Source organism: Lepisma saccharinum, chromosome 25 (genome assembly GCF_977018435.1).
Source record: "Lepisma saccharinum chromosome 25, izLepSacc3.1, whole genome shotgun sequence".
Lineage (NCBI taxonomy): Eukaryota > Metazoa > Arthropoda > Insecta > Zygentoma > Lepismatidae > Lepisma > Lepisma saccharinum.
Genome location: NC_139253.1, coordinates 54,910,684 through 54,934,507, shown reverse-complemented (window position 1 = coordinate 54,934,507; position 23,824 = coordinate 54,910,684).

The window sequence follows — 23,824 nt, the reverse complement described above, 5'->3', positions numbered from 1 at the left end:
GAGAATTTTATAACGAAATCATCCATGCTCACATATCATAAGAGGGGTTGGGGGGAAACTATTTTTGCCTCACATGTCTAAGTCAGGGAGATCATGTTTGCCAGGGGCGACACCAAAAGATGGGTCATACGAGCTCCAACTAATCCAAAATCAGGTTGGCTTACCCTGGCAAATTTAAGTGTGTAGTAATGATTAATATTGTGGAAACGTTTGGCACTTGATAACAATGTTAACTTCAAAATATTTTTTTCTCTGAAGGGCCATCCAAATATTTGAAAACCATTCAGTGGCCCACTGACACCAGAAATCTGGTGCCACTACCATGGTTCGCCCCATAGACGTGAGCAAACCCTCTGATTAGGGGGGGGGGGGGCAAAAGCCTCGATGAAAGTTCAGTCTGGAAAGAAAAACCTAATTTTATTTCACTATTTTTGTTTCATTGCATTAATGGGTATATGACACACACACATAACGAATAAATAAAATGGCTCTGAAATGTGCCGAGGAAGAAAATTTTTAGATCCAAACTTTTGCAAACTGAAAACAATAATGATTTAGTGGCCGCGGTGGCTCAGTCGGTAACGCGTCTGACTACCATGCTAAAAGACTCGGGTTCGATCCCCGGCCGGTTCAAATCCGGGAACTTTTCTAACGTTGGAAGCGGCCCCGGCGCCCACCCAGCGTCGAATAACATGGGTACCTGGGGGAAACCCTGGGCGGTAAAGGCGGTCAGGGGCGTGATGCTGATCACATCACCCCCACTCACGACCGGATCAAGAAAGTGTGGGGCGTTACCCCCACACCCCCTATACGCCTTCCTGGCGTGGTGCTATGCACAGGGGAACACTTTACCTTTATTTTTAATATGGCATCAAAAATGCTGTGAACTTGGCAAGACTGTAAGAATAAGAGATATTGCGAGCGAAGAGGGCAAGAAAATGTTACGTTATGTATTTTTGTTTGTATAAAATTTCATATCGAGGATGGCAATTGCCCCTTTGTGTTCCCCTGCAGGTGCTCTTGGCCATCTGGAAGAAATAATGCAAGAAAGAAGAAAACTAATTCCATCTTAAGTATCCTTTGGTCCTGCTACTACTCTTAGATTCTACTAGGCTTGCTCTCTTTTACCTCAACGTTTGCCCCACTAGAATTGATTTCCGTCCAAGGTTGGGGAGGAGGGGCAATGCCCATTGTCCCCCTGTAGTTTCGCCACTCCAGCCCCTTCTCCCGCAGTTGCTTTGAACTTTAATCGGCTTGAAAATACTTGATTTTCTTTAAGAATATAATAATGTTTAACAACGGCGATAAGATTGCCCTACACTAAATTTCTAGGTGAAAGTATAATACTGTAGGGACATGGACGTCTGGAAGGGGGCAAAGATGGCCAAACCTCCTCCTTAGAAATCGAATTTCAACCTAAAAGTATATATTTCACACATATAATTTGATTTCAGTCATAGCAATTTACATTAATGCGATAATTTCAAATTCAAGTGGTATCGGAGTAATATACCCCATGGGAAAATACCTCGCTGGAAAAAATCTGCGGACGTCCAAAATCCCCCGTGTGCACGCCTATGGTATATGCCTATGGTTCGCCCTCATTGCCATAGTGAACATAGTTTTTCAGCTCTCTTTGGTGTATTTTTGATTGGTTTTCGTGACTCAGAATCCTTAATTCATATGCTAATGCCTAGACATTTATACAAGTTGTAAGCGTTGATTCTTGCAAGAGATATCAACGTGCGACATAGCTCCTTTTTAACAAACGACTTGGCAACACTGTATGTGAGCGAAGGAGTTTGAGGAGGCACTGAAGATGGCCGGCAGCACAGATGGATGACCAGCTGCTGAATACCGGGTATTTCTGGCTCTCTTGAGTTTCCGCTCGGCGTCGCCGAAAGAGGTGGCTCCAGGCGACTCGTTTCAATTGAACTGGTTCCAATAGTGTTGCGTCACAGCATTTATTTTTAACCTGAGTGCTCCTGCAAATGCGATCATACGTTAAGAATGCTCGTACATTGTGTCCATACACGTGCAAAGCGAGCCCATTACGCAATTTTGACTACAATGTCTTCTTTGGACACTTCGCTTATTTACACACCTATCAACCGATACGTGCAACGAATTAACAAGTAAGAACGAACCACTTGGTAAGTTGAAGTTAATGTCGGACTGTGACGAAGTGCTTCAAATTATTAAGAGAAGGGTTTTCAATGAAATTATAAGCAGTGGCTTGAAATGAGGGAGAGCGGACTCTACCTGATACTCATCCACCTCCTCATATTTCATGCATGTACAGTCATCTGCAATAAAAATGGGACACCTAGATTCTGAAATACTCGTTTCCCTGAAGGCGTTGTGTGTGTTGCCTAACTAGACCTCGGATTTTTAGATTCTAAAAAGTGTGCTTTTAGGTTCCTAAATTAGGCTCTAAAATCCCCAAATAGGCTCGAAAAACCCTAAAATAGGTCCTAAAATCATAAGTTAGGCTCGAAAAATCCTGAAGTAGGTTCCAAAAACTAAAAATAGGTCAAAATTCCTGAAAAATGCTGATTAGGTATAGTCACCGGCAATGAAAATGGGACGCCTATATCCTGAAATACGCACTATCTTGCATAAAGTTATGTGTGTTGCCTAACCCTACGGCGATGGCAGACCTTTCCATTGGAAATTTGCTATTAAAATCCACTCTTCGCCGTATACGGTAGTTAGGCAAGAATCTTTATCCATGCTATCCACAGCCAAACTCCGCAATTTTGTCTGTGGGGATCATCGTATATGACGAAAATAATCTTTCAACAAAAACACAGTCAGTGGTGCAAACTTCCATGATGAAATGTTAGTTTCCAAGACATGCGTGCAAGTGATGCGAAAGACCACACAGATCAGACCACTTTGGGTTGTACAAGTAACAGTGGCACCAGACATTTTGCTTCGTTTCGAGCTTTGAAAAATCACCATGGACTTGGAGGAAGAGAAATCGACAGAGAGCACATTTCAAACACGTTCGTTATTGAATTTTTTCATGACCAAACAAAGCAAATGACTGTGTGACATGAAAATCGTGTAAAACTTTTACAAATATACAAGATCCTAAAAAAAAAGGGGCTTGATTTAGGCGCATAAACCTAAAATGGGTTCTAACAAGCAAAATAGGTTTTTAGACACTATAAAACGCCATCAATTGTTGCCCTTTTTTTTTAAACGAAACGCTGACATAACTTATTATTTCTTACATACCTGTAAAGGAAAAAATAGGTTAAAATCCTAAAATGCGAGGTCTAGTGATAAGCGAAATTCAACAGATACTTTTCCATAAGAAATTCATCTATCGCCACGGAGTAGGCAACATACATAAATCCATGCAAAAAGCGCGTATTTCAGGATCTAGGTGTCCCATTTTTACTGTCGGTGACTGTACATGGACTTGAGCATGGCATGCATGAACAAGCAAAGAATGAAGGATACACAAAAATAGTATTTATTTTCTTCCCTTCCCCGTCTCCCAAAAGAAAATTGAGCAGGGAGCAGGACGAAAGTGACTTGTCTACTCTCATTATCACGATAATTCATGATTTATCTGAATTACCTTTACCGAGGGTGGGATATGCTGTATCCTTCATTCGTTGTATCTTGTTGATTTTTCCTTACATGCCGTTTTCGGACAGAGTAAACGAAAAAAAAAAATAGGAGAAGGAACTATACCTTTTTCACCAATGGGAAAATACGAAATTAGTATTATATATATATTTTAGAGAATTTAACCTCCATTAGACCTACTCTTCGAAATCTGCCTGTATTTTATGTCTTCCTATTGTTCTATTTCATTCCATACGCATCCACTGTGCACCTGGCAACCCTGAATTTATGCCCAACTCCAGAGGCGCCGACTTGTCAAAATTATTGGGGGTGCTCTGATCACTGAAATAAATTAATGAATGACTCCTTCCCTACCTTTTATAAGTTTTGGCTTCAGTGTTGGGAATCTCGTAAAACCTCATGAATTCCTCAAAAATATTAAAGTTTTCATTTACAGTTCGAATGCAAAATGTCAATTGTTCACGGATGGATATGTCATACCATAATAGCAAAATATTCCCGACTTCTAATATCTGCTACCACGGAGCGCAAAACAGATCTCCTTAATATATCAATGATCTCGTTCTGAATGTCATGTGAGAGCCATTTGTAGTCCGAACGTCCCATCCACTACCCTAGTTTATGCACATCGTCTTTTGAAACTCTTTTTAGTAAAAATGTTAATAAAACTCATAATTATATACTTAGTGTATAATACGTCATGTGTTTTGCTGTCTCCACCCCCCCCCCCCAAAGTTGATGGTTTAGCGGTCTCAGCCCCCAAAGTTGATGGTCTATAACATTTCAAATGTGTATTTAAAGTTAAGTTCATGTGGCACAATTCAGAGTAAACTTTACAAGAGAAGCAATATAATACATTAGATTCTCTTAATCAAAATTATTTCGGGGGCTCTGCCCCCACATCGATAACATTGGGGGGAGGGGGGCTCGAGCTCCCCCAAGCCCCATGGAGTCGGAGCCTATGCCGAACTCTATAGGCAACCCAGCAACGCCTTGTGTAGCTGTAACACAAGACGGCCAGGAGTGTCAGATGCAATTGTCGACAAAAATCGGGGAAGCCTTCAAAAGAAACCCGCTAATTCCACTGATCGCAACTCCAACTGGCGGTTGAACTTGATGGCTATCCTGGCGCGTCCTGTCCAACAATCTCGGGGGCGTGTGGTCCGATGGGTGTCAACAAACTCACTTGCAAAGTAAAAGTTGAAGGGATCACATCGCTCTCCCGAAGCAACGTTGTCAAGCGTACTTCTGTTTTTGCCAGTTGTCTTTATATGACTGTGTGCCCGCCTGCATTCTGACCTGTGGGTGGTCCTTCCGGTAACTTCATCGTTGAGGATCGCATGTGCAGTTGTACCATTAACCCCGCTGAAGTCTGGTGCTGACAATACCGTTGTCCGAGAAGACTCTTTCTCGCTTTACGGTTCGTTTGGGAACATGTGGTTGACCCAACGCTCATTTGTTTCGTTCCGCGAAAAACGTTCGGTACCTTGTGACTCGAAAATGCCCGATCTCAGCCGAAGAAAATTCAACTGATCGCTGATTCGCTGTTTCCCAGCCGCCAGTTGGAGTTGCGTTCAGTATAGGAAGTCGTTACCGTATATAGCTGCAGCTGCCTCAGCCGCCGTACGGAATGTGTTTTGTAAACGGTTACTCATCAAGCCATACAAATTGCAGGTAGTTTAAGCCTTGAAACCAAACGACAAAACCGTACGCATGGGAAGAACTTCTCTCACCTGGCTATGCACGTAACACGCGGTTTCCTACATTGAATGTGTGTGAATCAGTGGCGTAGTGCAGTTTTCCAAGGCAGCCTGGCAAGCAATATATTAGGGGCCCCTTAGTAAAGATAAATTATGGAGAATCTATATGCCATTGATATCAGAGGGGTGAAAAAATCTAAAATAGTTAACTGATCTACCGCCTACAATTGTACAAGAAATTAACTTCAACCCTAATTACCATACCTTCCTTTTTTTTCTTCTTTTTTTTTTGATTTTTGAGTTTGTGTTATAAGTTCACTTTATGCACAGTATAGCTAATTCGGACTGGACTTACAGTTTAAAGTGCGATCTGAACCACAATGTGCCTCCACCGGGTATCGAACCCGGGACCCCTTCACTACAGGGCCAGGATTTTATTATTATTATCGACTTACATAACAGTATAGTAGAATCTGGAAAGGAATCTGTATGATATAAATCTCACTGATAAATAACAGTATGAGGAGGTTTTTTTTTTTTACTTCAAGGTAGAGGATTCTTCCTTGGAGGAAGGGGGACACGGCCAAATATTTAATTGATGATGTATAGGGACCGGATTTTAAGGTGCAGCACCATTCCAAAAATATAGCTGATTTCATACCGATCGTTTGAGATATGCATTTTAGACCATGAGAACCGAGTAAAATGAACACATTTTGTTGCACCTTTTCATGAGATTAGCACATTTATCCCCTTTTTACCTGTTTCGATGCTTCAGCACATTTTCCCTTCCTTGTATTTCATGTTTTGTTAAAAAATTGGACAGAAAATTAAATGATTTTCACTCTTCTTGGGCAGATACATAAAATCCTATAGATCATTTTGTAGAGCAGAACGAGAGCTATAAAATGGTATAATATAATCATTGCAGCCCCAATAGTTCCCAACATAATGTAGCAAAACCTGCGAGAGAAAAAACAAACTTCAACAAAACCTATTCGGCAGAACCACAGTTCTCTCTGCGGTCCGCGTGCATTATATACAGACGGCACAGAAAAAGAGTGCATCGAATAAAGGCATTTTTTTTTGCACATTTTTGAAAACATTTTCAGAACCTTTTTTTCCCTTTCCCGACCACAATTTTACACCTTGAAATCCTTTCCCTAATGAAATCTATACATACACAGATATTTAAAAAAAATATTCTTTTGAGAAATTTTAAACATGTATATAGTAAACACGCCTCTTTTGGACGTTGAGGTATGCGGTTTCAGCCCCAAAGGCCATACCCTGGCTGCGCCACGCCAAGATTAAACGGAAAAGGTGCTCTCATTCGCCTTCTGATACTAATAGTGACTAATATAGACAAGTAAACTTACCATTCAGCTTTAAGAGTTGAACTAGATTGTCGGTGTTGACCCAGCACAAGGTCAATTGGAATCTACTAGAAATAAACAGCGCGGACTTTTGTCTTGAAAGACAGGTAATAGAGTGGCGGAAGACCAACTGCGCCCCCCCCCGCCCCATGGATCTTACCATAATCCCCATAATGTCTTTAATTATGACAGAGTGCCTACTACTATCATATTACTGAAAGTTATTTTCTTAGCTTTACTGAACACCGATTGATCTGATATTTAGTGTATTTCTGTTGCCGATGTTGGCATCGCTGCTCACTACAACTCTTCATATTCATGGAAGTGGTGTAAATCGTATACATTGATATCTACAAGGAATAACAATTTAGCTTAAAATCCCAAATAAGTACGGAAAGGTGAACTCCAGCAATGAAAACAGATGTCTTGTTCATGTGAATGCATGCATGTAAATCCGAGGCAACACATGCACGCTATTGGGAAAAATGGTCCAATCTGAGTGACACGCAAGCGACAAGCGACAAATGCAGTTTGGCGTGTCACTCAAGTACGTTTATTTCTCAAGATTTGTTTCCAAGTGTCACTTGTCACCTGTCGTTCCTTTTTTTTTTCTCAGGGTGTGGTAAGAACGTAGGTTGTTTTGATAAATAAACCCAGGACGCTATGAAACTAAATATTGTTAATGTCTGCTCACGAATGTATGCATCTTGAATTTCACAAGGTACGCTTCTCTATGAAATAAAAAAAATACAAGAAGAATACATTGAGGAAATGGAGAAGAGTATTTTTATACCACAGTTGAAATTTCCGTCATTCCCTTTTCCAAGACATAATTTTGTAATCAAAAGAATGTTTTCTTCTAAAAGATTGTGTACTACATTATATCAAGATTAATATATCATTTTTAAGTGCCCCACTACATCTGTGCCACACTGTAAAGTATCCCTCCGCCCCCTTTTTTTGTGAAAAATAATTTATCACGTCTCTAGAAACTGACAATAGATGACGCAACAAGTTTTTATCGGCGCACAACCAAGGCCAGAGTTTGGGCGCTTGTGATGAAACAAAAGGAATGAGCTCTCGCCTTCTGTTTGATTAGAACGGGATCAGGCCAGATAACCCAAGACACACAAAACTTCTTGTTAAAAGTGACGTAAATCTGTCAGCCAATGACAGCCCTGATAGGTCTACGTGCGGTGGGCAGTGTTAAGCATGGATCCAGAATTAGCCTAATAAAAAAAGGGCACAGACGTTCTCCTTCATGTCTACACACAAGCTTTATTATTTAGTCAACAATGCTCGTGACTTTGTGCAATGACCTTACAGAGGCTTTCATTATGAATGATTGCGTCATGTTCATGCAGGGCGAGGCTAACACTAAATACCCAAAACATTCCTCAACAACTTAGTTATTTATTTGTAATTTCAAATGAAAATTTTAGATTTGCACACCTTGTAGCTCGCAGAACAAATGTTTCCCACCTGGGAAAAGTGTGGTGTAAAGTAGTACCAATCGTAGTCTTGTAAATACTCTACTCACCTGGTGTAACAGAACACTCCTCTTAGTGTTAATATGGAATTGAAGCCGTTCAGCATGGTCATCTCTGGCGTCTCGTACACCATTGGTTGTCTTGGTCACTATTTATACTCATTGGGTTAATCGCAATGATGTGAATGAATGATGAAATGGATGCGACAAACACAACTATACATACCCCCCATGCCTCGACCAGGGTTCGAACCTGGGACCTCTGGCCTCGCAGCCACGGAAACTGCCAAATATGACCAAGTACAGAGGCATTTAAAATCCGATCAAGTTTGGTGCCTACTCATCTCAATGATATATTTCTTCAGAGTTCAAAGCAGATGTCCACCCACCAGCATTCAAGCAATTTTATGCCAGACTCTGAAATCGATGACTACTCTTCGAGAGACACTAAAATATGTAATCAGATCTTCAGTGATAAGTTACAGGCCCGTACCCAGGAATTTTTTAGGGAGGGGCCAGATCCGTGTTTATATATATATAAATACACACACACACACACACATACACAAAGGCGGCTATATTAAGGAACCTGGGAGCAGGGGTGCCCATCCCCCCAAGGCCGAGGACGCATCCCCCAAAATCGTTCATCAAACGATAAATATGTAGTTTGGATAAACATGCAGTAATTGATTTTTGTTTGAATGTCGATTATTTGATTTCATTTTTTAAAACTACATTTTCGAAATACGTAAGTTTTAGACAACGGTAGCTGACAGTATGCTACAATTATCCAGTAAGTCGTAGCACAGGAACACATACAAGCGAAACAAATCGTGCCTGAAATTATCCATCACTAAAACATAAGTCCGCATGTCGGAAGTTCCGAGGCGACTCGGAACAATTGTGTGTGTGTGTGTGTGTGTGTGTGTGGGGGGGGTGATGAACAATTCTTTTGGGGGGGATTTTGATGAACGATTTTGGGAGGGAAACACCAGATAGTTTACCACTGGCCGAGATGCCAACAATTGAATGGCGCATGCAGCGGCGGAGTTAGGGTTAATCATCTAGGGGTGCTGAGAGGGTGCGGAAAGAAATTTTTGAGGGCGTGATGTTGAAAATAAGAAAATCATTAGACACGCATGCAACCTTTCAAAACGTGGAGGGGGAGGGGGAAGGACAGTTTACTTTCCCTTGGTAGATAGGGTTTAGTATAGTGCGGGAGCAAAAATAGCAAAACCCGGGGGGCAACTGCTACCCTAATCGCCGCCACTGATTAACATAAATCACTGACTGAAATGAAATTGAAAACGAAAATAAACCGTTTATCAACAATGCAATAAAGAACAAGAAAAAACAACATAACTCACATTAAGTTATAGGCAATTATCGAAAACCACAAGCCGACCACTTGAAGAAACAAAAGAAAAAAACATTCATAACAACAATGCAGACGAGAGAAAAAAACGGCCGCTGATCTTCAGAGAGGCTGCCGCCAGTACAGAAAAGTATGTATATCGGCATCTCTTTGAGTGCTGGTCTGTTGCATACAATATTAACCAGTGGGTGCTCGTTCGGCAGCGCAGATCGTATGCGCAGTTGTCCGTGGATGCATGACGTCACCATCGAAACACTCGGCACGGAAAAGGCTGGTTCCTTACGCAAATATTGAGAAATTTGACAACGAATATCTTCTAAAATATAGTAGCAAGGGAAAAGTTACAACTTTTACTGTTAATATTCATCCTTTCTAATCAATTTTTCACAAAGTTGATTCAAATGTGTAAAATGGTTTTCAAGAAATCGTGTTACGAAGGAACCCCTGTTTTGTTCTCTCCAGGCTTCCAATGTAAGGGAGTTTTAACTTAAGCGCGTTGGATTTCTTTTTGCTCTATGTTTTGAAATAAGATTATTTTGTTCTTGTCAACTGAAATCATGCCTAAATGCTATGGAAAGCTGTGAAAACTATTATCAGAAAACTAACGGAAGAAAACTAAAATATCACAGCTTGATTGATATAAAAAAATGCGAGATTGCCCATTTTTGTGAAAAAGGCATTGTGCGAGATCTAAAAGCAGAACTTTATAATATTGTATGTAAATGTAAGGGTGTAATAAACGTGACTGCTTCCCAGGCACGTATCCAAGGGGGGCTTAGGGGGCTCAAGCCCCCCCCGAAAGTTTTCGGTTTACACTAGATAAAATGAGATTTTTTGTTTATTGTGGTGTCAAATAAAATAATGTGACGTTAATTTAAGGAGAGAAATAATTATCGAGGCAAGACGGAGAATATTCTAGAACCCTGTTTTTGGTAACAGCTCGTATCCAAGGTGGGAATCAGGGGGCTCAAGCCCCCCTTCAGAATATTTTCAGTTTACGCTAGATAAAATTAGGTTTTTGGCTTCTTGAATAATATGGTGATAATTTGAGAGAGATAATTATCTAGGCAAGACGGAGAATGTTCTATAAGCCTGTTATTGTTAATAGCGCGTATCCAAGGTAGGGATCAGGTGGTTCGAGCCCCCCCCCCCTCTCCCCAAGGAAAGTTTTCAGTTTACACTGATAAAATTAGGTTTTTGACTTCTTGAATAATGTGACGATAATTTAAGGAGAGGAATAATTATCGAGACAAGACGGAGAATGTTCTATAACCCTGTTATTGTTAATAGTGCGTATCCAAGGTGGGCATCAGGTGTCTCGAGCCCCCTCCCCCAGGAAATTTTTCAGTTTACACGAGATAAAATTAGGTTTTTGTCTTCTTCAATAATGTGACGATAATTTAAGGAGATAGATAATTATCGAGGCAAGACGGAGAATGTTATACGGACCCTGTTATTGTTTATAGCGCGTATCCAAGGTGGGGATCGTAACTCGTGGACTCCCCCCACCAGGAAAGTTTTCATTTCACACTAGATAAAATTAGTTTTTGTCTTCTTGAATAATGTGACGATAATTTTAGGAGAGAAATACTTATCAAGGCAAGACGGAGAATGTTCTATAACCCTGTTGTTGATAATATTGCACGTAAACTTTTCTTACGCTTTCGGTGTTGTCGTAGCGAACTTGCACACTATGTAGAAGAGACTTGTCAGCATTTGGAAGCTGCACAACAAAGGTAGCGCCGCAGGTAGGGCGATTCGGATTCATTGTAATTTTTTAATCTCTGGAAAGCGCGAGAGGGAACGTTCTTGAAAAAGAGAAGGAGTCGAACTACTGGCAATATTTACGAATCGTGATATCTGCGAAACGTTCTAGAATATAATGAGGATATTAATACGCGGCTTCAATTTCCCGGTTGATCTGTACAACAGAATAGGTGGAGACTTCAGAGGTAAGTATGACAATTCATACAGTCGATTAGTGATGTCAGTGTCCATTGGTTGCTTTATAAGTTCTAGTGATTCGAAAATGAAATGGACTAAATACCGTAAAGCAACGAAGTCTACCACTAGTTCCAGTTCGGTCCCAAAGCTGAAAACATAGACGGCAGTGGAACTTCGAGTAGTGCTACGAGTAGTTCGGGTGGAAAGACGAAGAGATCGAAGGTCTCTCTCTCTAAAGTGAATATTTCGGCAGTATCGGGCTGGGCATTGGAGCGATTTATTAAAAAAGAAATAAGCTGCACAGATCAACTGAAAATCAAAGTTTTGAGTGATGATTTGGTTGTGCCAGGACCAAATTTTGTGTATGCAGTCCGAGAATTTCATGGCATAAAAAAAATACTTTTGTTTAAGGCTACTGGGTTCGACACACACTCAACAGACAATTTTGGACACTTGCGAGTGCTTATGCATGAACAATTTGGTGGGTTTCGGCTTTTATAAGAGCTGCAAACATGGGAGGACAAGACACATTAGTGGTGTTCAGGCTCGAATGAGAGAGAAATATTCGTGAACTGTCTGATTCCAGTTCCCTGCACAGTTTGAATCTTGCGTTGTCGAGTGGATTGTGCATTCCGTGCATGTGTAACACCTTCGTAAAAACACTTCTGGTACATAGATGTTTTGATGCCTGATGAGAAGAAATGGACAAACATAGTTACATACTGAGATGGTTCCGGCACACAATATTAATGCATGGAAACAGAGGAGTTGAGTGGTAGAAAATGTCCCGATTTCACGTTCTGATTAAAATGACAGCCTTAAACAGTGGCGACGATTTAGGAGATAGTTGCTCCCCATTCTTTTGCCTCCACACTATCACACTATGGCCTCTTAATGCTTGTCTACTTGTCCACCCCCCCCCCCCACACACACACATTTTGGAACCCAATTGCCACCACTGGCCTTAAACATACAATTGTGATACCCCTTTAAAAAATGGTGTTCAGCCGCCGCCCCGATAGGAATTCCTGGATACGTGCCTGCTGCTTCCCGTAAAATATCACTGCACTCTCCACGTTTCTCTTCTGTCTTTTCTTTGACGCCGTCAATAGCTTCAACACGTTGTTTTTTTATATATATTTGTCACATATTTGTTTTAATTAGTATTCAGCTCGTTCCGCCACCTGAACGCAGCAGCTACGGCTCAAAGGGCAGTGTAGTTACACCGGAAGAAGACTCGGAAATGGCAGGCTTCAGAAGTTAACTCATCCAAATTAAATTAAACAGGTATGTGCTCTCTCCAAATTTAAATCATAGTTCACAAATAATTTGATTAAAAGTTTTAAAAGTATCTGTTTTATTTAATAGCGTATTAATTGGTGCATTCTTCTCCAGCATAGCCATAGGCAGTGACCACACTACGAAGGGGGGGGGGGGGCAGGAACGCCCCCCAATTCTCGTTCGACAATCTCTCTCTCTCTCTCTTATCTGCCCCCAGTAAAACGACAAAATAAATAAATGAATGAATGCTCTTTTAGCCAAAATGTGCATTTTTGTGTCGTATGTAACGGAATAATAAGAATGATTGCCCCGGGAAAATATGATTTACCCCTCCATCTTTACTATTGCGCCGTCACTAGCTACAACATATTTTGATTTCTATTGTTCCCACATATTTATTTTAATTTTAGTATTGTGAATCATATTCCACTGTGTTACATCACGTAGCCCCCCCCCCCCACACACACACATACACGTACGACTTCAGTTGTAAGTTTTAGACTAAGCTTGTCAAATATCCACTTATATCTTTGTATTCTTGAGCCATTTAAAAAAAATCATTTCGCCCCTTCTTCTGGACTATTTCATAGGAAGGTTTTCCCACTGGAAGCCCCTTTGCAGATCGAGATCCGGGGCTATAGCCTTCCCAAGCCAGCGTCCCCTCCAAATACTCTCTTGGCCTCATGAAAGACAAATATATGTATTTCTACGAAATATTAATTTGACTTGGCAGTTTCTCTTTTCGAACAGGAATAAGTTTTAAATTTTAATAGCTTATAAATTTACACTATCAATTTTGAGTAAAGGTTTTGCGTAACCCTAAAAGTACATTTAGAGACTGCAAGGTCAACTCTCGATATTTCAGATATATTAATAATTTTCATCACAACGTCTTGTAATAATTATTTGTTACTTCAATAACCTCCTCGCAAATGTTTCTCGCATATTAAAACATAGATGCCAATTTCTGTTTATTTCCTTGTAATGCTGACCTCCGTGCGAAGTGGTTAGCACAACGCTTTACGATGCCAAGGGCCCCCAGGTTCGAATCCCCACCCGGGCATGGGTCTACTTTCCTTTCTTCAATTTTATCATATCATCACGCATCCTCATCTTTGCGATTAGCCATATGTGACAGATAGCGAAGTAAAATAAACTAAGTCTATTAATCAATTATTTTTTAAACTCTTTAATTCTTCTTTAGCATTCCACGTTTTTGTTAAAATTATATTACGATTTGTAAAATGACGAAATTCTAAAGGAGAACACGCAACTTTCTTTGTAGCGCATCGGTCAGAAAGTTTCAGGAATATGGATTTTCAAAATACATTTTTTCACATGTACTTTGCCCCCTTTTAAAAGTAGCGCGTTTTCAATTATGTTACTAATCATTAAAAGGATGCCTCAATACCATCTTGACAATTATTATTTTCCCCCTCCTAAAAGTAATAATATACTGTCGCTCTCTGAATCTCCCATATAAATGCTAGGGGCCGTCAGCTTCAGCCGAGCTCACTGCTTCTCCGGTGACGTCACGCGTTCGTGCAAGATCGGCATTCTTCGGATGGCTTTACCTAATCTCTATATTCCTTGAATATTAACGGTCTTATTTCAGTATCTAACATTCGGCGGTCAATATGACACTCTGGGTTAGTTTTTTTCAGTTGAATGTAGGGGGTGCTGAAGGGGGTGTGAAAGAAAATTAATGAGTGCGCAAGCACTCCCTCGCGCCGCCCCTGGGCGCATGAAATTCGAATTCTTTCATTAAGACTAAAAGAGAGAAAAACGCGGCATGTTTGCTAACATAAAACGTGCAAAACCGCTCAGGCTCACTGACATTGTTAGTGTACTGAATACTGAATCAACCTTATTCTTAATAGTTTGTCTGCTTGACTAACCTTATATTAATGCGAACAGCACGCCCCCCCCCTCCCTTTCCTTTTCAAACCGATTCTAGAGGCATAAGAGGTGGTGGTTTCATTCCAACCCAATTACCGCGAGATCTCCCACAGGTAGGAAGAAAAACTAATAACCATAACTAAAAATCAATAACAAGCCAATCAAATGAAATGGTCCCCCCATTTTTGTGTGAAGATATATAGAATTGTTGGTAACCACACTATAAAATTTTGTCCCCCCTGCGTCATGAATCCCCCCTGTGGGCACCCCTGCCTGGGAGTAGTTGCCCCGGACCTTTTTTTTTTTTTTTTTTGCCACTTTTGCAAGGCGCCCAAGGGCCGATACTGGTCAGAAGTATTCGGATAGTTGAGAGTTTCGCAAATTAAAAATGTTCTCAAATTTCCCTTATTTTTTTATACCAGAACCATTGAACAGCCACGATAATTCTATGTTTACGTAAAAAAAAAAAAAAGGTAAAGTGCTCCCCTGTGCATAGCACCACGCCATGAAGGCGTATAGGGGGTGTGGGGGTAACGCCCCACACTTTCTTGATCCGGTCGTGAATGGGGGTGATATGATCAGCATCACGCCCCTGACCGCCTTTACCCCCCAGGGTTTCCCCCAGGTACACATGTTATTCGACGCTGGGTGGGCGCCGGGACCGCTTCCAACGTTAGAAAAGTTCCCGGATTTGAACCGGCCGGGGATCGAACCCGGGACCTTGAGCATGTTAGTCAGACGCGTTACCGACTGAGCCACCGCGTATGTTTAGAAAATAATATATTTATAAATTAAAATATACACAGTAGCATAATTACAATAAAGAATTCTAAATATGAGTTAACCTATAGCCCGCTACGATGATTGGGTGCCAAGACTGTGGGGCGGGGGGGGGGGGGGGCAAGGACAATTTACTTTCTCTTAGTAGACAAGTTTGAGTATACGTTTTTGTTTTAGGTCCACTTTCATGCACAGATAGACTAATTGGGACTGGACCTACAGTTTAAAGTGAGATCCGAACCACTATGTGCGTCCACCGGGTCTGGGTAGACAAGGCTTAGCATTAAGAAGCCATAGTGTACAGGTGCAGAAGTGGAAATAGTGGGGTGGTAGGGCAACTACCCCGCATGCTCTTCATATGCCGCCACTGCTGGTAGCCTTCCATGAATGGTTATAAAACTCAAAGTACCCAAAATCACAGAAAGCAGACTTCTGGAGACTGCCTCTCTACACAGCAACACATTCATATATGCTAGGACAAAATTGAAATTTTTACAAGTTTGAAAAATCGTTGATGTTATTTTCGTAGATTTTTATAGGTTCACATTTAAAAATTCATTGCTCGAGGGGGCGTACCCATGGCCCCTCCCCTGGGTACGGGCCTAATGAGTTAGCAAAAAGAAAGATAAAGAAATGCAAGGGAAGAGAGAGCAATCGTAGTATAAAGGGAAAACTACCAAAAAGGCAGAGAAGTGGAAAAGAAACGAAAGTGGGAGGGTAGGAAAACAAAATAACCTTCCCTTCCATCGGTTCAACTAGGACCAAAGCTCCTTTGCTCTTGGTTCCACTATAGGAGAAGTACATCAGTAAGAAGCAAATATATAAATAATAGTAAAACAGGAAAGAAAAGTGCGAAATTTCTCATTATGACAGGGATCAAGGACGCCTGCAGTCAGTGGCGTATCCAGATGAGAGCACAGAGGCACGTGCCCTCCCCAAATGCTTGAGCAAATTATACTCTTAATATGTAATTTACAAAATTAATAAAAAAATCTTATTAAGTATGTGTACACTTTTGAAAAGTGGTGCACCCCGTATATCGTTAAAAATTGCTGAGTGCCGAACATAATTTGAAGTTGGTGCCCCCTGTGCATTGTTGAAAGTTGGTGCCCCGTATGCCGTTGAAAGTTGGTGCCTCTCGAACATCGACTATGTTTCTTTCATAAATCGTTTGTAAACTTTCTCCCTGTTCTTTGTTCCGTCATGAAAGAAAGGTTTAAAGCGCATTATCCTACCCAACACTATATGCAGGTGGTGCAATCAGAACTAAGCTCCCACTTATTCAATTGGATTGGATTGATTTGGATTGATTTGTTGTTTTAAGTCCACTTTATACACAGTAAGGCTAATCGGGACTGGACCTACAGTTTAAAGTGGGATCCGAACCATTTGTGCCTCCACCGGGTATCGAACCCGGGACCCCTTGATTACAAGGCGATGACGCTACCACTGCGCCATCGGGGAGGCCCCCCACTTATTCAACAATGTTCTCATCTTTACTTTACATTGTTTACTCATCTATATTGGATATAAGAAAGAACAGTGCTCAAGAGTTTAATCAAGTCTTTCAGGAAAGTAAAGCACTTGATGAAGAGCTGAATGTTGATGTAAAAATCCCAAGAATTGCACAGAATCAAAGACATAAGTCAAATATTCCCTCAAAGAATGTCATCGATTATTTCAGATGTGTTGTGTTCATCCCTTTTCTGGATTATTTAATATCTGAATTTGATCATAGATTTCAAAGAAACCAGATTGAAGTGTTAAGCGCACAATAGAAAGTAAATCCGAAATTCATTGTTGAAGAAGATGACCCAGCTGAAGATATAATTGAGGCAGCTAAATTTTATGAAGATGATGTGCAGTCTATTTTAGCATTAGAAGGGGAACTCAAGTTATGGCGAGTCTTGTAATCAAGGGGTCCCGGGTTCGGTATATAGTGGTTCGGATTCCACTTTAAACTGTAGGTCCAGTCTCGATTAACCTTACTCTGCATAAAGTGGACTTAAAACACCAAATCAATCAATCAAATGAAGTTATGGAGACAAATCTAGTTATTGGAAAAATCTATCCCAGATAATCCAGCAGAGGCGTACAAATTTTCTTCCTTGTATTCCAAACATTATATGACATGTACTGTCATATGGCTTGTTATATTAATTATACCTATGCGCACGTTAAATAATGTAAGATTATTACCACGCGTCCATATGCATAATAAACATAATGTTTAGAGAATTCACGAAAAATGGAGTATAAATGCCGTTAGAATTAATTTTTACTCACGTTAATTTCTGAAGGTACCGAAAGATGGCACCAATCGGAATTTCATGAATAAACCGTAAATTCTTGAATTGCATCTCGCATGAATATCAATATAATGACAACTTCAATTTTTAGTCGTATTTAAATATTCTGGTAATACATTTTGACCTTAGGTTATAAGATATTTTATTTTCATAAGAAATACTGCGGAAAGTTTGGTGTCGCCTTATGGACAGGGACGTTTTGAACAGATGGTGATTTTATCTGTTCCTGCAATTTGTACACTTGTTACTAAGTTATAATTCATACAACGCGTTATTCTCCATTCTTCTGCATAAATAAAACAATTATGATTATTCAAGTTTTATTACAATAAGATCATTGACACATGTACATATGCTTATATTACTCAATAATGTATTTGAAAAAAAAATGTTACGTTGACGTGGTAAAACGTGTTGTGGATTCTTAACTATGAATGTATGGAGATCTGTCGGACTAATATGTGAAACGGGACACATCAGTATAACATTGGTTATGATGGAAGGGAAAAGGTAGGGGATGGATGCGTTTCATGTTCTGCAACCCAACCCGCCATGAGGTAAGCTGGCTTCCATCATATTTTACTGCATGAGCTCATGTCTTCGTACTTTATTGGTAGATCTGCCTAATATACGATCGTAGATAAAAGCATGCTTGCGTGTGTTTCATGTGGCGAAGAAAATGGTAAATCGTTCGTACTGAACCTCGTGGTTATAGCAAATGGCGGGCGACGCCATTGTTATCAAAAGTTGAATTTTATGGCAAAACTAGCATAAAAACTAACGTAATCCTCTCAGAAGGGTTGGAACTTAGCACAGATGTAAACTGTGATTTGCATCTTGATCTCAGTTATTGACAAAGTATATTTTCAACTTTTATTTTGTTTTTCAAGGTCACTTGTCCGTACATGGACATGCTGGTTGCACATAAAGACATGGTGCCATATCAGCTGTGCGACGTGAAAATTAATGTGTAGTATGCGTTAATCCTTTCAGACTTGGGATAGTTAGATACTGCCATCACTTTATAAGAAATAATATGTCAATTTGAGGCAGTCTTGGCCAATTTACCAGCAAATACGCATTGTAGTAAGTGTATCTTTCAGGGTTAGGCTATTCAATCGGCTGTTTATGTTGGTATAAACAAATTGTTTGTTTAAAGAAGAAAATAATTTTCTCAATGCTCTTAAGTGGCATCTGTGTAAAATTAAAATACTAATAAAGGAGTTCAATAGTTTATGACTTCTATTTCACTCGGAATTTGCACACAATAATTAATCTGTACTTGATGCATGAATCCATGTTCTGTCATACGTGTATTCTCTTACAGTAGGGGGACGTTTGGGTGTGCTTTTGATGTATCCAGTATAATCTCACATCCTAAACAATCTCACCAAATGTTGGGGAATATATAATGAGGTATTTCTGTTCTGATTTTGTCCTTGATATTTGCCAATATTAAGAATTTCGTTCTGTTGGGTTTAAAGAACATGCAAAATTATTCGTATTTCTGGTGTACATGAGGACGTCTTGGAATATTAAGGATTTGGTGTAAGTTTGGAATCTTGAAATTCAAATATCACTCCAGAGGGACATGGGAATGCATTGTGGTATTATAGATAGTTGTGCTAAATATCCATAGGGTGCTCCTGAATTTGGTAAACAGAAATAAAATAATCTTTCAGTTAATTGGCTATTTTCTGTTAGCACTTTGTTTATATATATGTAGTAGCAGTGGCGTCTCGTCCCTTGGGGCTTCCGGGGCTTAGCCCCTAAAGAAAAAAGGACGTATTCACGTAATTATCAATCACCATAACGCATAACTATCACACAGTCTTTTAAAAGGCGATTTTTACCCACCTAAATTCATCGTCTGTTGCAATGAATACGACAGCGCTCCTAGCGGCATTGATGTCAATTATCGTTTTCCGGGGCACGTCGCAAAGGAAGGCGTGGCCTACACCCACCTATACCGCGTTTGGTAGAACCTGTCCCGCTTCCCGCGCTAGGGAGCGCTCAACAGTTTCGGTGTCAATGAGAAACGAGGAAAAAATCGTCTGCTGGGCAGCGAGGAGCGAATGAAAGCCAGAAGAGAGGCGTTTACGTAGACGCTGTTGCGACGTTGCGTATTTTAATTGGCTGCCTGGCTTTGACTTTCCCCAGCACGGAAACAGTGAAGGTCACATGCTAGCAGAGAGAGGAGGGAAGAGTGCAATGGATTTGAGTGCTGATTCGGGGCTAGCTCCGTTGTGTCGCGTTCGATCTCGCGTGTTGTTCTGTAGTGTTTTGGTGGCTTTCATTCACTATGTTTGAGTGAGTTTGACAGGGTTGATGTTCGAACACAAATTGATGAAGGACATAGGCTGTCAATTACAAGACACAATGAATTTGTCCGGAAAAATAGGCATATATTAAATAGAATTAACGATTGCTTAAAATTCTGTGGTCGACATGAACTTGCTCTACGAGGACATAATGAAAGAGAACAATCTTTAAACAGAGGCATCATCCCAGATTTATTATCCCTTCATAGAAGAGGGAAAACTAAAGAGGGAACTTCGTGTTCTTTATTGTAGTGAAGAGTTGAAAAACATAAACTCTATCAGTAGATTGCATTCATTTTTTATTTAAAATTATTTAGAGGGTACCTTTTCAGAAACAGTAAAATGACAAACATAGTTTTAATAACTCCAGTGGCAACAGTTGAATCTGAACGATGTTTCAGCACATTGAAGCGTATTAAAACCTGCTTAAGAAATGCAATGGGACAAGACAGACCAAATGCCTTGGCACTTGCTTACAATAGAGATAGAATACATTTGAAACACAGAGGGCTTCAACGATAAAAGTAATAACAAAATTTGCTGAGCAGAAGAACAGGCGTCAACGTTCGTAGAAAGGTATGTTTCACAACAATACCTGTTTCTTTTGTAATCATGTGAATTGTCATTATATTTTAAATTCTTTTAAAAAAATAAGTCCAGTTTTGTAGTTTAGAAGAAGATAAATACCCGTTTTTTTGTAATTCATGTAATTTATCATTACATTTTAAATTCTTTCAAAAAAGTAAGTCCAGTTTTGTAGTCCAGAAGAAAAAAATACGTTTTTTTTGTAATTCATGTGAATTGTCATTATATTTTAAATTCTTTAAAAAATAAGCCCCGGCCAAATTTGAGGTCACGAGACACCACTGTGTAGTAGGGTTTAATAACTTATTCATTTTGTGGTTGCACTTTCCCTTGCAACAACACTCCAATTAGCGCTTCTGACGTTTCGGGCGGGACACTCGAGAGCAGTGGCGAAGCGTCCTATGAGGCCAGGAGGCCGGGCCTACCCACGCCATTACTCTTTGAAAGGTGTATTTACTTATTTTGTCAAAACACATGTAATGCAATGGAAAAGTTTGGAATTTTCATTTATGATAATTACAAAAAAATTCTAACCCTGTCCAGTATACGAACTTTCCACGGAGTGAGGCACATTTGCTGGGGCCTCTTCTCTTCACATTCCGTCGTACGGTCGTATATGCGGGAAGCCTAATCTTACGAGTACTGTACGTACGCTTATAACGTGCTCCTGAGGCCGGCCTCGCGGTGTTACCCACTAGGAGGAACAGAATATCAGCAACACTGCATTTCCGCCAGGGTTGGAAATTTGTGGTGTACCGGCATTCTTTGTAAACATTAGCCTGTGTTCGTGCAGAGATATTTCTATTTCATTGTACATTCTCCATATTTTGTACGAAACTTAGGTTTTCCTTCCTTTCATCCACAAGTGTAAGTGAAATTGATAATTACGGAGGAGTGTAGTTCTGACTTCGTTTTCTGGTGAGGGTGCTGATGGTCTTGTCGATTCACCCAACACCGTAGCGTAAACAGAAAGTCTAAAGAACTTATATGTGTAAAGTAAGTCTTCATACCAAATAATGTAAATTAAAATGCTAGCTACGCCTTATATTTACAAAGTAGTTTTACTTTCACTGGAAATAGAATAATTCATTTTTATCGTGAACGGGGATTCCCTCTTTCTTTCCCCCTCTGTGAAAACTTGCCTCCTGCTCAGGACGCTACAAGGGAGCGTGGCTCGGAGCGCGAGATTCGTTCGTGGCGGTAGAGCTTTGTTTGTGATTCGTGTGTTGTGCAGCGATCAGATTTACGCAAGAAGTGCCGGACTGAAATGCAAGAACAATCGAGTTCTTAATTCAGTGAAGATGTAATCATCGGTAAGGTAGGACCCACTTTTGGTCTTTCATGTTTCCTTCTTATAACAATCATTTCTAAAATGTTTTCAACTATATTTTCCTTTGCAAGTAGCAGTGGCAAGTGACAGCAAAGTATTTAAAAAAAATCAAAGTTGTTGAAACGTTATTTAATGCGTTAACACTGTCGTTGAATAAATATTACAAGCAGACATTTTTTTATGCAGCCGACACAAGCGAAGAGGTAGGCAGTTTCGTTTACCCTGAAGGGATAACAAGAGAAGAGGTCGGTCAATGAGAGTACAATACAAGGGAAGACTTTTTTTGGGTTTAGGACAAAGAGTTTCGTGTTATGGGGTTATTGCGCGTGCCATGTCTGTTTCAGGTCTGGCGGAACAGGCCAGTGTTGTCACGTTGGATTGGCAGAAAAGAGCTGAATTGCGCCTAAAAATTGGGATTCTATTCTCTCAAGCAACTACATTTATTATAACCTGTTTATTGATTGATTGATTGATTTAGTTTATTTTACTTCGCGTTTTGTGCCTCTTGGCTAATTTGCGAAGATGGGGATGAGTGATGAAATTGATGAATGGACATTCACAAACAACCAAGCCCGACCGGGATTCGAACCCGGGACCCTTGGCGTCGCAACGCGATGTGCTAACCACTCGGCCACAGGGTCGGGCCATAACCTGTTTATATGTTACATAGACGTGTTGCCGGGTCCCAAACAAAGATCCTATGTTCTATTATCACGTAAAGGTGTCTACTAACAGAAGGGGTAGAACAAACTAGGATGCGAAGTATACACACTGAATGAGAGAGGTCACCTTTACTTATGTTATTTCTTGAAAGCCGCGTGGTGGTCATCCTAACACGTTACGAAGCCAGGTGACCTAATTGTGGTCATGTCAATGTTTCCTGATCATCTTTAATTCATTCTCCATACATTCTCATCGTCACGATTTGCATAGAGCAGAACAAATGAGACGAAAATATTCAAAATTTAAATTATGTTTACTTACACATACAGGTGTTAGAAATTCATTTATCTAGAAAGCCAAGACTGGAATTAACTACAATCATTCCTTTAGTTAGACAACAGATAACAATGGCGTTTTCCTCTTGCTAAAAAAAAAAACTAAGTTGGCAGCAGTAGAACGTACCAAACTGACAGTCGCTGAAAGTGCGGAATTCTGTCGTCTGCTCACGGCACAAACGTCAGACTGACCCGAAAATTATGGGGGGGGGGTTCTAGCCCTTTTCACCTCAATTGCAAAATAAATTTAGAATAAAAGTGATGAAGAATTGACAACAGGGCACGAGAACGTCACGCCACTGGCAAGTAAAGAAGCGGCCTGGAGAGACATTGAACCACTCTCCATGACATAGCCCCCTCCCTTTCTTTTTACATATTTAAGCAACTAATGGAAATTGTCGCACTTTTGTGCCTACCCTGCTAGGAAATCTACGCTTCGCCACTGCTCGAGAGCCGTCTTGGAAAGGTTCAAGGTTAAAGTAGTGGTAGTTGAAGATATAGTAAATCTGTTGTTGGGGCTCTCGTGACGTGATTGCGTGCAAAGTAACCCACACCTCTGACGTACCGTCTAAATTGGAAGTTTGCTTCACCTGTTCTGTGTGATTCCAGTGTCCAGTCACAACGGCTACAGCTGAGCGTTCATTCTCCAATTTGCGAAATATCAAGACCTACCTTAGATCTACAATGGGTAATGAACGATTGATTGGTTTGGCTCTCCTGAACATCCATAAAGACAATTACCAAGTAAAACCAGAGGAGGTTATTGACATATTTGCAAGGAAACATTCACTAAAACTACAGCTTCAGTATTTGTAGGGTGAGGTAAATGTCTTT